Source organism: Pinus tabuliformis, chromosome 1_2 (assembly GCF_031772625.1).
Source record: "Pinus tabuliformis cultivar Carrire ecotype Pingquan chromosome 1_2, CPIR1, whole genome shotgun sequence".
In the NCBI taxonomy this organism is placed as follows: Eukaryota; Viridiplantae; Streptophyta; class Pinopsida; order Pinales; family Pinaceae; genus Pinus; species Pinus tabuliformis.
Window position 1 is genome coordinate 718,578,780 of NC_142298.1, and position 14,392 is coordinate 718,593,171.

General features: G+C 37.8%; 1 pseudogene; it reads left to right on the forward strand.

Annotated features, from left to right (window-relative positions):
* The first annotated feature begins 209 nt into the window (after positions 1-209).
* On the forward strand, positions 210-3,311 carry LOC149207762 (protease Do-like 7 pseudogene; annotated as a pseudogene).
* Positions 3,312-14,392: the final 11,081 nt, after the last annotated feature.

A 14,392-nucleotide genomic window follows, 5' to 3' on the forward strand; every position in this document is an offset into this window, starting at 1 on the left:
TCAAACAAGAAATTTAAAAAGGCTAATGGCGTTGGACCCACTTTCATTATAATTCACAAAGTTGATTGTATATATAACCCTCACCCGGAAGACATTCACGCATTCTTTGTTCACATCACTAGAGAATCTGCCGGTGAAGGAACCATACAGTTCGCAATTACGTGTCTTAGAATCGTACGTGGACTTAAATCTCAAGAAAATTCTTGACAATGGAAGTTGTTGGAGCAGACATGCAGAGTGTTGCAACGGCAGAGAAATGGGGCAAGGCGTTAAGCAAAGTTTTTAAGGGCGTGGTGGTGTTAACAGTCACTGCCACTCGTGATTTCGATACTGAGAGCGCCGGTGTCTTTAAAGCTACCGGTTTCATTGTAGATAAGCAACGCGGGCTCATGCTCACGAACCGCCATGTCGTCTGTCCCGGACCTGTTGTGGCCGAGGCTACGTTTCTCAATAACGAGGAGATTCCGGTTTATCCTCTGTATCGTGACCCTGTTCATGATTTTGGATTTTTCCGTTTTGATCCCGCAGCAGTTCGGTTTATGGAAATTGAGGAAATCCCTCTTGCACCAGAAGCTGCAACTACTGGGTTGGAGATCCGGGTGGTGGGTAATGACAGTGGTGAGAAGCTTTCGGTTTCTGCAGGAACCCTAGCCCGTCTGGATCGACCGGCGCCTGTTTACTCGCCGATTAACTACAATGACTTCAATACATTTTATATGCAGGCAGCTTCAGGGACAAAAGGAGGCTCAAGCGGGTCGCCAGTAATAAATTGCGAGGCACAAGCAGTTGGATTAAATGCGGGTGGTAGACAAGAGGGTTCTTCTGCATATTATCTTCCATTGGATCGAGTGGTAAGGGCTTTGCAAATTTTACAGAGGTGCAAGGATGAGTCAGACACTCGATGGCATGCAGTCCATATACCTCGAGGGACACTCCAGATGACTCTTCTTCACAAAGGATTCGATGAGGCACGTAGGTTAGGGCTTCAAGGCGAGACTGAAGAATTAGTGAGAAAGGTTTTTCCCGAAGAGACGGGAATTCTGGTTATAGATTCTGTGGTGCCAGGGGGTCCTGCTGACAATCATTTAGAGCCGGGCGATTTACTTGTCAGTGTGAATGATGAGACTGTCACTCATTTCTTGAAGTTGGAGACAATTCTCGATGATAATGTTGGAAAGCCGATAAATTTACATTTTGAGAGGGGTGGTGTTCCTATAAAGATTACTTTGGAGGTCCAGGACTTACACTCTATAACTCCAAACAAATTTTTGGAACTAAGTGATGGCATAATTCATCCTTTATCCTACCAACAGGCTAGGAATTTCTCCTTCAACTGTGGTCTAGTGTATGTTGCACAACCAGGGTACATGTTGTCAAGCGCAGGTGTTCCTTCTCGTGCTATCATTAAAAAATTTGCAGGGAAGGAAACTACAAGGGTCGAAGAATTTATATCTATTCTGTCAGAATTACATCGAGGATCACGGGTTCCTCTAGAATTTGTGAAACATGGAGATCGTCATCGAACGATGGTTGTCCTTGTAACTATTGACAGGCATGATTGGTACGGAGAACCTCAACTATACACTCGAAATGATGAGAGTGGATTGTGGAAGAGGATGCCTGCAATCTTGCAAATCCCATTTTCAGCAGATGAACAAGTTGGTGGAACGAAAGTGAATTCAACAAAACTGATTACCAGTCCAGGATTGAAAAGTATTGTTAGCAATGTAAGCTGTGGGGGTGATATGCCACAGTTCAATTTTTTTGTTTCAGACTCTATCAGTATTGACAGAAGCAAGGCGAAGAGGAGACAGCTGAATGATCAAGATGAGCCGGGTACAACTCTGGAAATTCAAACAACATCTTTGGAGGAAGCCATAAAACCAAGCCTTGTCATGGTTGACGTCGATATACCACCATTATCAGTGCTTGATTGTGTGCGGAATAAACCTCTTCCTCAAACCGGGGTGGTGGTCTATCATTCTAAAACCATAGGAATAGTTGCGATTGACAGGAATACAGTTCCCACATCTGTGGCAGATGTCATGTTATCATTTGCTGCATACCAAGCGGAAATCCCTGGGCAGGTTATTTTTTTGCACCCTGTACACAATTATGCATTAGTGGCATATGATCCTGTCGCACTAGGTCCATCCGGCGCTGCAGCTGTACATGCAGCTGTTCTTCTTCCTGAACCTGCTTTGCTTAAAGGTGATGTTGTGCATCTTGTTGGTTTGAGAAAGAGCTTAGAACTTGCATCCCGCAAGTGCATTGTCACAAGCCCACAAGTTTCATTGAATATTGCTGCAACTGATATTCCCCGTTATAGAGCAATGAACATGGACGTGATCGAATTAGAGGCACATTTAGGGAATTTATTTGCTGGTGTATTAGTCGACGATCATGGAAGGCTTCGGGCATTATGGGCTGGCTTCTACAGTCCCGACAGATATAATAATCCGGTTGTGAGTGGAATTCCAATTTATGCTGTCAGCCAGATTTTAGAGAGGATTATTCACGGATCTGCAGGTTTACCTTTGCTTGTTAACGGAATGAAAATCTCTATGCCTATTGTCCGCATTTTAGAGGTCGAACTTTGTACAACCTTACTTTCAAAGGCGCGCAGCTTTGGGTTGAGTGACAAATGGATTAGTGATTTAGCAAACAAAGATCCTCTGAGACAGCAGGTGTTGCAAGTCAGGTGTTGTTTTGCCGGATCACGAGCAGCAGGTACGCTAGAGGCTGGTGACATGCTGTTGGCCATAGATGGGAAACTGGTTACCAATTATCGGGATGTTGAGGATGCTTGCCAGCTGGTTGAAGAGAGCAAGGATATGCAAGGTGATCTAAGACTTAAAATTTTCCGGCAGGGTAAGGAGACTGAAGTTGTTGTGGGCACAAATGTAAGAAGTGGACTTCAAATCACGCACATCGTAAGTTGGTGCGGCTATACTGTACAGGAGACAAACTCAGCTGTCCGCTCGTTGGGATTTTGGCCTCCTGAAGGTAACGGTGTATACCTGTCGGGATATAATTTGGGATGCCCCGCTGATAGATATACAGATCATACTGAGCATTGGATTGTTCAAGTAAATGATAAACCTACGCCTGATTTGCAGACCTTTGTAAATGTAATAAAAGAGTTGGAACACGGTGACTTTGTTCGTGTTAAGATATTGGATTTAGATGGAAAACGCCATGTTTTTTCTTTGAAGCAAGACTTGCATTACTGGCCGACGTGGGAACTTAAATTTGACAAAGAAACGGCAACATGGACTCGAACAACAATTAAATCGGTCTCTAAGAGCTAAGAGCATGAGCTCTTAGAGCATCTCATGGACCAAATAGAATGATCAAATTTTCATACACGGAGATGCAAAGAGCATTATGAACTGGATCACGGATTTTACACTTTTCAAGTCTTTCCTATATTTTTTAACTGGATGAGGTGTATTAATTTTTTTTAGATAATTGTCAGCCAACATTCACCAATATATAAAGAACAGAATAGAGCCATAATTTTTTTTCAACTAGATGCGGTGTATTAAAATTTTGATAAATAATTGGCAGCGCATTACATTCACTCATATATAAAGAACAGAACAGAACCAGTAACAGATATTCTTTTAAAAAGGGGCATCGGCTAAGATCTAGCTGAGTATGACTTAGCTATATATGCAGATATGTCAACTCCATAGAGGAAATCTTTTTTATAATTTTTGATGGTTTTTAATGATATGATTTTGATGGTTTTATATGATTTTGTATAACTGGTAGATGGTAGTAGAAAGATACTAATTGTTATACACTGAAAATCTGAAAACAGTTGACTTTGTTTGGAAAACTTTAATGAATATATTCTTTTATTATTAATGAAAAGAAATCTTTCTTAGATTGCAACTCTAATGTTTACCTGGTCAACTATGTATTTTTGGTTCCCACTTTTAAAATCATGGAGCTACGTCTTTATTTCCTTTGTCTAACTATATATTTTTGGTTCCCCACTTTTGAAAACATGGAGTTAGGTCCTGGTTCGTCACTGCTTTGTTTTTTTTAATGCTTTTGTATTATGTATATAAAACAGATGGTACACTTGGCGTGGTTTTTCAGTTTGTCTTGCAAAAATAACAAAAAAAAAAAAAAAAACCATTATTTATCTTATTTTCCTGACAATAGTATTGCCATATTTACAAAAAATATTTTTCGGGAAGATCACATGAGACATCATTTGTCGACCCGTTTCGAACCAACCAGTGTGGTTCATCGTGCCATATCTTCTATTTTCTAGATTTCCATCCTCTAAGATCTATGAGCCATAGTCCAATACCAAAAAAAAAAATGATTCTTTACAATAATTTATGTTCCTTGCATTTCCAAATAATACCCAGCATTTTGTCTCCTAGCTCTTTGAAAATTTTATGCAGTCTAGTTTTCTGCTCCCTATATATGTGATGGTAAAATATGCTTACAAATATTTTTATGTGCTTCATCCAATTGTTTAATATAGGAGGATTGAAACTGTTATGTCCTTTGACCCAGTCTATGATTCCTTTTGCATCACCATAGATCTGTATGTGCTCCAATCCCAACCATTTCGCTGCAATCAATACTCCCCATAGTGCAACAATCTCTGCTTTGCTATTTGTGCCTTGACCCCCTTCCCACCAAAAATGATAGTATTTACTAGGATTTGTAGCTATGCATGCGCCACAATCACATTTAACTTGCACCATCGAATAAGTCCACAAAATATTTTTGCCAATGTGTCTTATGCTAATTTAGGGTTTACTACCATTTTTTGCTAGTCCAAACTCCTTAAAATATTTTTGCCAATGTCTCTTATGATAATTTTGGGTTTACTACCATTTTTTGCTAGTCTAAACTCTTTAAAGTATGCAGCAGTTTTAATGTCATCCTCCTATACTGTCAGATATTTATTCTAAAAAATAAGTCCATTCCTACTATGCCAGAGAGACCAAATGAGATATGATAGAAGAAATTTGTATATGTCATGAGTTTCGAACCACTTCCTAAAACAACACCTCAATGATGAGAAATGTTGTAGTCGAAAAATGCCAAGAGTGTCCATAACTCCCTCCCAAACAGCTTCCGCATAAGGGAAATGTTAAAGTAACTGAACATTATCTCCTCAGCACTACTATAGTACCCACGGGCCTGTGTACCATCTACTCTATAGTACCCACGACAATAAACCAATTCAAACATTTAATTTTATTAGGAATGTTCCCTTGCCATATAATCTGAATCCATGAAGAAAACCGGTTCCCTTTCTCTATCCTTTGTATTCCGTTGTATATATATTTTACAATAATTAACAAATTCGCTTGTATTGGGGCAAAAAATAAGGAAATTCGCCAATTGGTTCTGAGTGCGGAATAATTCGATCCGAAGTATAACGGAGTTAATTTAGCTAGTTGATTCAGAAGTATAACGGAGTTAATTTAGCTGGTTGATTCAGTGGCATAGAACACCTTCTTAACACAAGATTAATCAGTTAACGTAATAAATCATATTATTAAAAAATTTAACTTTGAATAGGGAAATTTATACTATTAACTTTGAATAGTATAACAATATTACATGGTGTTACAGAGTGATATCGGCCCGAAATTTGCAAATGATTTGGGACTTTCCATCTTCGTGGTGACATCTTATTGGAAACAAACTGTTACCTCTATTGCACCTGAGTACACTGATTTGTCTCCTCTGTCCAACTCGTCTGATAACATGTGCATCATTGTCTTGAGTGCATCTAGACCAGCAACATACTGATGCTTAGTGTTTGCGTTGATCACCAAGTCTGTGCTGGTGGCTATGCGCATTAACTTATCAAAGTACATGTCTAGATCCAGTCGGATTTGATTCTTTGTCTTTGCCTTGGTGAGTGTCCCAATAGATGGGATCGCATGCGCACGCACAACAACATCCATGCTTCTGAACACCCATGCATGTGAAGCCTGTAAACTGTTGATGAGATGCGGGAGTTCCTCATAGTTTCGAATCTGACTCTGGATGCATTCCTTCAGCTCTACAGCCTTGGGCTTCATCAACTTGGGCAAGTGTAAAGGGGCTCCTTTGTATCTCATTGTCCATGTCTAAATGCGGTCGAGGACAGTGTCCAAATCTAAAAAGATGCATGCTCTCCTAACATAACATTGATGCCAACCATTGAGATGGAGAACTGACTTATGCATGGTGCCAAATATGGAATACAACATTTACATGACTGTCTCGAGAGACAATATCTCATTCACTATTTCTCTCTTCAACTCCGCTCTGGAGGATGCTGTAATATGTTCTCCTCCCTACTTGGCTATCCGTAACTCCTTAGCCATTCATTTTTTATCTGCTATCAAAAAGCGAACACTCAAGCTAGTAGCTTCAGAATATGCTCTCGTAGCATCAACCAATTCTGCTAGATGCTTGCGCACATAAGATAAGATCACTCGTTCTTCAGTCTGCGTGGGAGATGCGTGGACATCCTGAATAGTCACTCTGCATGACTGTACAACTCAATGTTGTGACTCGTCGAATGATATATTGTGCATCTCTACTTTTGGATTGTCTTCAAGGATCTCAGTATCTCATTGATCACTCAGGACTTACCTTACTTTTACATCTAGTGAAGTCAGTGGGTTAAACACTTGGTTATGGTGCGTGAGGTCAATATCTTGTTCTAACTCTGGCTACTCCATCTTTTTATCCATCTGCTCAAGTATCTTTTCAATCTCTCAAGTCAAGTCTTACTCCGACGACCGCTCACCATGTCTGCATTCTGCCAGTTGCTCGAATGAGTCTACAACCTGTATAGGTGTAGTTTCATCAGTCTGTGCATGCTTCACCTCTTGTTCTGTCTATCGCTACTTTGCTTCCTTCTCCTTGCTGCACAACTCTTGTTCTTCCTAGAGTTGCTACTTCAACTCTTGCAATGCCTTCATTGTTTTCTCCATCTTCTGTTTATCTCTCTGCCTTTGCGTTTTCCTCCTGTCACGCTATTGCCTCTTTGCCTCTATCTCCAAAGATGAGTTCTCCACAAGTGGGCCTACTTTGAATTTGCAACTTTGTTATACCTTTGCACTGTCAACAATGTTTCTCTTGCTTTTGTCATGCTCAAGTATGTTATCCCCTGCTACTGATGATGGTGATGCTCTCCTAGATGCTACTTCGATAACCATTCTACAGCTATGCTAACCAATTCGTTGAGCCTGGACAAGTTGTGGCAATATCTCCAATGGTCTTCCTTCACCCAATGACACGTCCCTTGGATACAAGAAAATTGCATTGTCACACAATGGTCCTTTACGATGAAATGTGGGTTGAATGGATTGAAGAGTCTCGGGCCGAAAGTAAATATTTTGAACTCTTCTGCCTTAGCATCAACATGCTTGAGATTATTATCTCATACAACCCAATTTGTAATGGAAGAGTGGGTCAGGATGACTTCCTCTTCCGATGTAGTCTAGGTGACAGTCGTGTCAAGATGTGGTATGACAATTCTTGTAGGACAAGCTTGTCCATGGAAAACTTTGTTGAAACATGCAGAGGCTTCTTCATGTTGTACATCCATATGAAGGTGCCAAGAGGTGACGCATACCAATCCTCTATATCGATCAATGCCTCCATTACTGCCTGCGACATGCAAGGTGGATCCTACTGTAATATCATCTTGTACACCAGGGTGACAAAATAGTCTGATAACTATGTGATGGCTCTAGAGAAACTGCATTCAAAAAACAGACTACAGTAAATGTGTAATGCCCAACACAAGCCAGGGAATTCTTCAAGGGCACAGATTGCATCCATAATGTATGCAAATTTGTATATCACTACTTGCTGACCTTTGGGTGGTTGTCAGGCTCCTTCTACATGTTCCTTCATCGTGTGAGCCAACATGTCGGACGAGTTACATGGTTTTCCTTCACTGGCTAGTTGGTCCAACATGATCACCCAACACTATGGGAAGGTCTTAGTGCTCTTCTGGGCGTACAAGCGACACGAAAATATGAGCAAGTACTGATATGCCTTACCAAGTATCTTCGTCTTGTAACCTGGTTGGGTGTCATCCTGAACTATCTGGATCTTTAACCCAGCTCTTCAAGATATCCCTGGAGTTTGCATTGTTGTTGGGTCTGCTGAAGAGCGTCTCTAATATGATCACCAGTTGCAGTAAGTGTTACATATGTTGATAGTCCTATGCCCTGAAGGTAGAAATCTCTGTCCCACTGACACTACTTAACACCATCATCCCAGGATTAGTGTGCAAGATGATCCAATGTATCATGTCCATGCATGGAAATGCAGGATAACAAAATACAATCTGATATAAGCTAAACTTGTGAATATTCACATAAACCTTGCAGTCTTCAAGATCTTCACCAAATGTTCCTAAGAATTTATCATTGATATCTTGCCATTTTAACTTGATGTCTTTGTCTACGAGAAACTTGGTGTCTTCATAAATCAGAAAAATCATAGACACTTGCTTAACTGCACCTCCAGTTGCAGTTTCGTCGGTGTCCTTCGACCCTGCTGTCTTGGAGGCCATTGAAACTGAACTGTTAAGAGATGGATGAACATGTGCTATGCATGGAGACATGGTGAAAATCATGGCAAGCTATATTTTAGTTGAAAAGCAAATAAAACTTGAGGACTGACAGGTAACATATGTGGGAGACAGATGGAATGGATTGCACAATTTTCATTGAGGCGCTAGGAGACTGACTACTGAAATTGTGAAAAAGATAATCCAAACTATCTAAAGGTTGGTTGGCTACTGGAATTAGGCAATGCGCAATCTAGGCTAACCTATTGGGGGTTGAGATTGCAGAATGCGCAATTTCAGTCAGCAAGGCATGCAAGCCCAAGGGCTGCATTGCGCAATTTTCCAGCCCACCAAAGCACTGCCTCTCAGAGTTCCACAGGGCAAGCCTAGAGTATAGTGTTTGGCCAGTTTTGTGTATTTTTTAGGAGGAAGGTAGAGCCTTCCCTCTTAGAAGTGCACAATTTTGTCCGGGCAAGGAAAGGCCCGGGCCAAGGTTGCCCAGACCCGCTGATAGGTGACTGAAAACATGTGAATCTTCGAATGCATGGAGAAACTAAGTGTAAGAAAGAGTGAATGATCATTCACGCAAACAAAAAATTCAAGATTTAGAAAATGGGAAAACATGCATGCGCGTGAGACGGGTCGTCGTATCGGCAACCGTCAGTGCAAAACAGTGTCATGCATGCGACAACAGTGAGATGCAAACGAAAAGTGAAATGGTTCTTATATAGTCTAACATGCATGCAAAGGAAAAATACATTCACAGAAGTCAAGAAAACAACACTCACACAAGACAAAACACAAAAAGCGATAGAAATGTTGAAAAAGAGATGTAAAGCGAACTTACCCGGAAATAGTTAAGCAGAATGTGCTAAAGACTCCTAGATGTGTTGTGGGATGTCAGAGCTCCAAGATCAATGTGTAGAATGAGCTCTACAATGTTGAATAAATAAGTTTGAGGCTCATGACGCGCATGCCAAAATTCCAGGAAAAAGCCACACTTGAAGGGAAGTTTCTAAAACAATCTTTACATGTAACCTATAACTGCTAAAAATAGACCCCTAAAATCTAGTGATGCTTTTTGCATGTTTCTTTTTTCTATTTCAGGAAAATAAACCCATGCATGCAAATCAAATTTTTTGGGTCTGGGAGGGAACCGTCAACCTAAAAGAACATGCAACAGCCTGAACCCTGGAAGGAAAATTTTTGTAGTTTCTGGGCCGAGCTGGGTTGGATGTCCCTAAGGGCTTATGCAATTTCTAGGGTAAACAGGTGACTGTCTCCCAAAATTACGCAATTTCTAGGCTAAGGCTTAGTGCCAGTCCACATTGCTCAATTTCCTGTGGGAAGCGTGTGTGACTGTTCTGTACAATTTTGGAGTTCAGTGGGTTGCTCAACATATTTGTGTAATTACTGGAGGGAAGGTTGGTTCCTCTCTAGAATTGCGCAATTTTTGTTGCGAAGGTTGGTTCCCCTATAGAATTGCAAAATTTTCTAGGGGAGCTACTGAGCTAGCAAATAACCTAATTCTGTGATGGAAGCTTATGAAGGGAGTGAAGCAAACTGACACGCATAGGTTTTCAAGCCATTGAAAATCAGCTAAAGCCTATGTACTTGACAGTGAAAAGCTTGTTGCTAAGGATGGTTGGTAGGGACGCTCCAAAACGAATCTAAGGAAAAAATTTGGAGGGTAGTTGTAGCCACTACAATAGTGTTATAAATGTACTAAACTAGATTAATATGAGATATGTGAAATATACCCTTTCGTTATGATAACTAGGGGAGGCGTTGGAAACGTAGTTTTGACCCATTTTGACGAAGATTTATGGATCTAGCTTTGGTTGTTCACCCAAGATTGCATGATGACTTGGGAAGTCTCAAGCGTGGGAGAGATATTGGGCCTTCATTTTGAGGTCTTTACTACTATCGTAAGTGTTATTTTTTCCCTTTCTACTCGCTTTTAGAGCATATTATCATTCTTCTTTTGTCACAATCACTTGCATTATGGTCATCACATGCTGATGAGGCGTGATGTTGTTAAATTCAACATGTTTACTTTATTTAATGAGTTATTTGAGCTATATCTTTGTTCTTCTATTGTGAGTGTTGAATCATGTAACCTAGAAAATATCTAATAACCCAAATCATTAGTTGTCATATCTATGCACCCCTAGGGTAATATATGCCACATAGGTTTTGTTGCTAGGTGAGTTGATATGGATCAATGTTGGTGTTTCAAGATGTCTCCTAGGTGGCTTGAGATGGCTCCCAGGTTAGACAAGGAAGGCACCAACTCACACTTAGTGCTCCGGTGAAATGCAAAGTGCAACTGCATACAACATAGTAACAATTGAATATTTAGCAAACTTCGAGGTTTTGGAAAGTGGCATGCATATTTTTATGCATGCCCTATCATGAAAATATCATATGCCAACATGCAAGTATTTACCCATATCAACGAGGGTTGTATTTGTTAATGGGATAATGCGCTACTCTTTTAATAAACTGTAATTATTTAACAAGTCCATGTCCTTAGGAGCTATTCATGCTTCAATATACCCTCCCCTATATTATATAACCTCTATCAAAATTAAAGGTTAAAGGTCAATATTAGTCAAGGAAACAATCAATCTATGTATTGTAGAGTTGTTCAAATTGTCCAATATGTTGGTGTATATTGTAGTTTAATGACCAAACATACGTGGATCCATGTTGTTGAATGTGTTTATAACTAGCAATTTCCCCAGATATTGCAAAGGAAATGCCATAAGACATAAATTCGAGAAAACAGAAGATCACTGAATATATTCAAATCTAGTAAATAAAGAGAAATCACTTACATAATGCCAAATTTATAGATTCTATAACACTTCCAGCATAGATTGCCTCTCAATATTCAAAGATGTTATTTCAAGTTCAAATAGGAAGAAAAATCATGACAGAAGATCACTGAATATTTTCAAATCTAGTAAATAAAGAGAAATCACTTGCATAATGCCAAATTTACAGATTCTATAACATTTCTAGCATAGATTGCCTCTCAACCTTCAAAGATGCTATTTCAAGTTCAAATAGGAAATATTTGATAAAAAAGATGCTCTTTTCAATATTGAACTATCTCACTTGATCAAAATCTTACAGTCTTTTACCACTTTCTCTTAAGGTGATTGAATTTTCCTTTTCTTGTGCTTCTTAAAATCTTTTGGGAATTTGGATTGGTTTGGGACATATGAAGTTTATTCAAAGCTTTTTCCCAATACTTCAAGCAAATAATTTTCATTTTTTGCTTCACATTGTTCAATTGAGATTCTTTGGAAAAGTTATGAGCCTACACCATGCCTAATGGGGATCCATCTTGGCTAAGACAAGGGAAATTTATGAGCCTACACCATGCCTAATGGGGATCCATCTTGGCTAAGACAAGGGAAAGTTATGAGCCTACACCATGTGTAATGTGGATCCATCTTGGCTAAGACAAAGGAGTTAATTGTACGAAGAGCATTTTATGATCCTTTGCGGTTTTATGATTTGAAAAAACATTCTTTAAACTATTGTTGTATTAGCCAAAATTGGAATATTAAATATTTTTTAAACACCTAATATAAGCATATTAACCCAAATTGACTTCATAATCAAAATATGTACTTGAATTCATAATCAAGATATGTATGGTTCATAGCTAGAATGAGATGAATCATTCTACTTATATTGGTGGTCAATATTTTTAAAAACATTTGCAATGTGTTTGTTTTGCTTCCCAATGTGATTATTATTAAGTACTTTTTAAGCCCTTAACATAAACATATTAATGATGATAAGTTTAAGTGATTGTGCTTTTTTATATTGTTATAGAATTGACAAATGACATGTAAAAATAATATTATTGATATTGATGATGATGATGATGATGGTTAACGTCCACTCAGACCAAATTGGTCTATCGGACCTACAATTTTCTTAATTTTTACTTGTCTGGCTCCTCATGATGTGTAATTCAATTGACTTTAACATATTAAAAATAAATAAATAAATTTACTATGAGTTATAAATAACATAATTCTATATCAAATTTATACAGAGAAAAATAAAATAATTTAAATATTTTTTTCCATATATATATATATATATATAATTTAAGGTATGATAGAGATTTTTAATTCTTTCAATGTATAATACATAATTTCCATCAATCTACTTATATTTCTAGTCAATATATTTAAAAATATTTCAATGTGTTTTTTTAATTCACCATATTATTATTATTAAATATTTTTTAAACTCATAATATAAACATATTAACCATGATAAGTTTAAGTGATTGTGTGACAAAATACAATAATTTAAATATTTCTTTTTCAAATATTAACTTAATGTATGATAGGTTTTTTATTTCATAATGATACAAGTAGCATGGGATGAGTGTTGTCTGTGCATTCATTCATACGTATCCTCCACAATTCATATTTATCCTCCCCAATCCCGAACACAGAATTCTAAAAAACAGATGCAACATTACCGGAGAAAGCAAGCGTATACCTTCATATTAATCACTTTGGCCAAAAAAATTTAAAAAGTAAACGAAAGTGGAAGAAAAATCCAAAATATATAGAAACCTAAAGCAAAAATTCTAAGTTATATATAGAAAGCCTGAAGCAAAATGTGAAAATATATATACAGAAACCTGAAGCAGAAACGCGAAATTATAAATACAGAAACGTAAAGCAGAAATGTAAAATTATATATACAGAAAACAGAAACATGAAGCAAAATTAAGAAATTATATAGATCCAGTAGAATGCAAAATTGTATATTGACCGTGGGGTAAATACAGTTATATATGGAATTAATATTGGAATGAATACCAAAATAAAACCACATTCCTGAATCTCAGATTCCTCGTGTGCATATTTTAGATAATGTGGGAGATATCTACATAAACGTACATTTTCGGTTGTTTGAGTAACATATAGACATTAAGTTTACAGTACCAACGGCTACATGCACCATGTGTAGTTGTAGTTGCTTCGGCTCTGCCATGGGAAGAAATGCCAACAAAACGGTGTTGTCGGAATCTTTGTATTCCATGTTAAAAAGGCGCACTTTCATATTAATAACTTCGGCCATAAAAATCTAAAAAGCAAATGAAAGTGGATGAAAATTCCAAAATATACAGAAACCTAAAGCAGAAATGCTAAATTATATATAGAAAACCCAAAGCAAAATGCTAAGAATATATATATGGAAACCTCAAGCAGAAATGTGAAATTATAAATACAGAAACCTAAAGCAGAAATGTGAAATTATATATACAGAAAACATAAACATAAAGAAAAAATAAGAAATCGTATAGATCCAGTATAATGCGAAATTGTATATTGACCGTGGGGTAAATACAGTGATATATGAAATTAATATTGGAATGAATACCAAAATAAAACCACATTCCTAAATCTGAGATTCCTGGTGCGCATATCTGACATAATGTGGGAGATATCTACATAAACGTACATTTTCGGTTATTTGAGTAACACATAAACATTAATTATATAGTACCAACGGCTGCATGCGCCTAAGTGTAGATCTAGTTGCTTCGGCTTCGCCATGGGAACAAGGCCAACAGAACGGTGTTATTGGAATCTTTGCATTCCAAGTTAAAAAGGTGCACCTTCATATTAATCACTTTGGCCATAAAAATTTTAAAAGCAAATGAAAGTGGAAGAAAAATCCTAAATAAGTAGAAATGCTAAATTATATATAGAAAACCCAAAGCAAAATACGAAAATATATATACAAAAACCTCAAACAGAAATGCGAAATTATAAATACAGA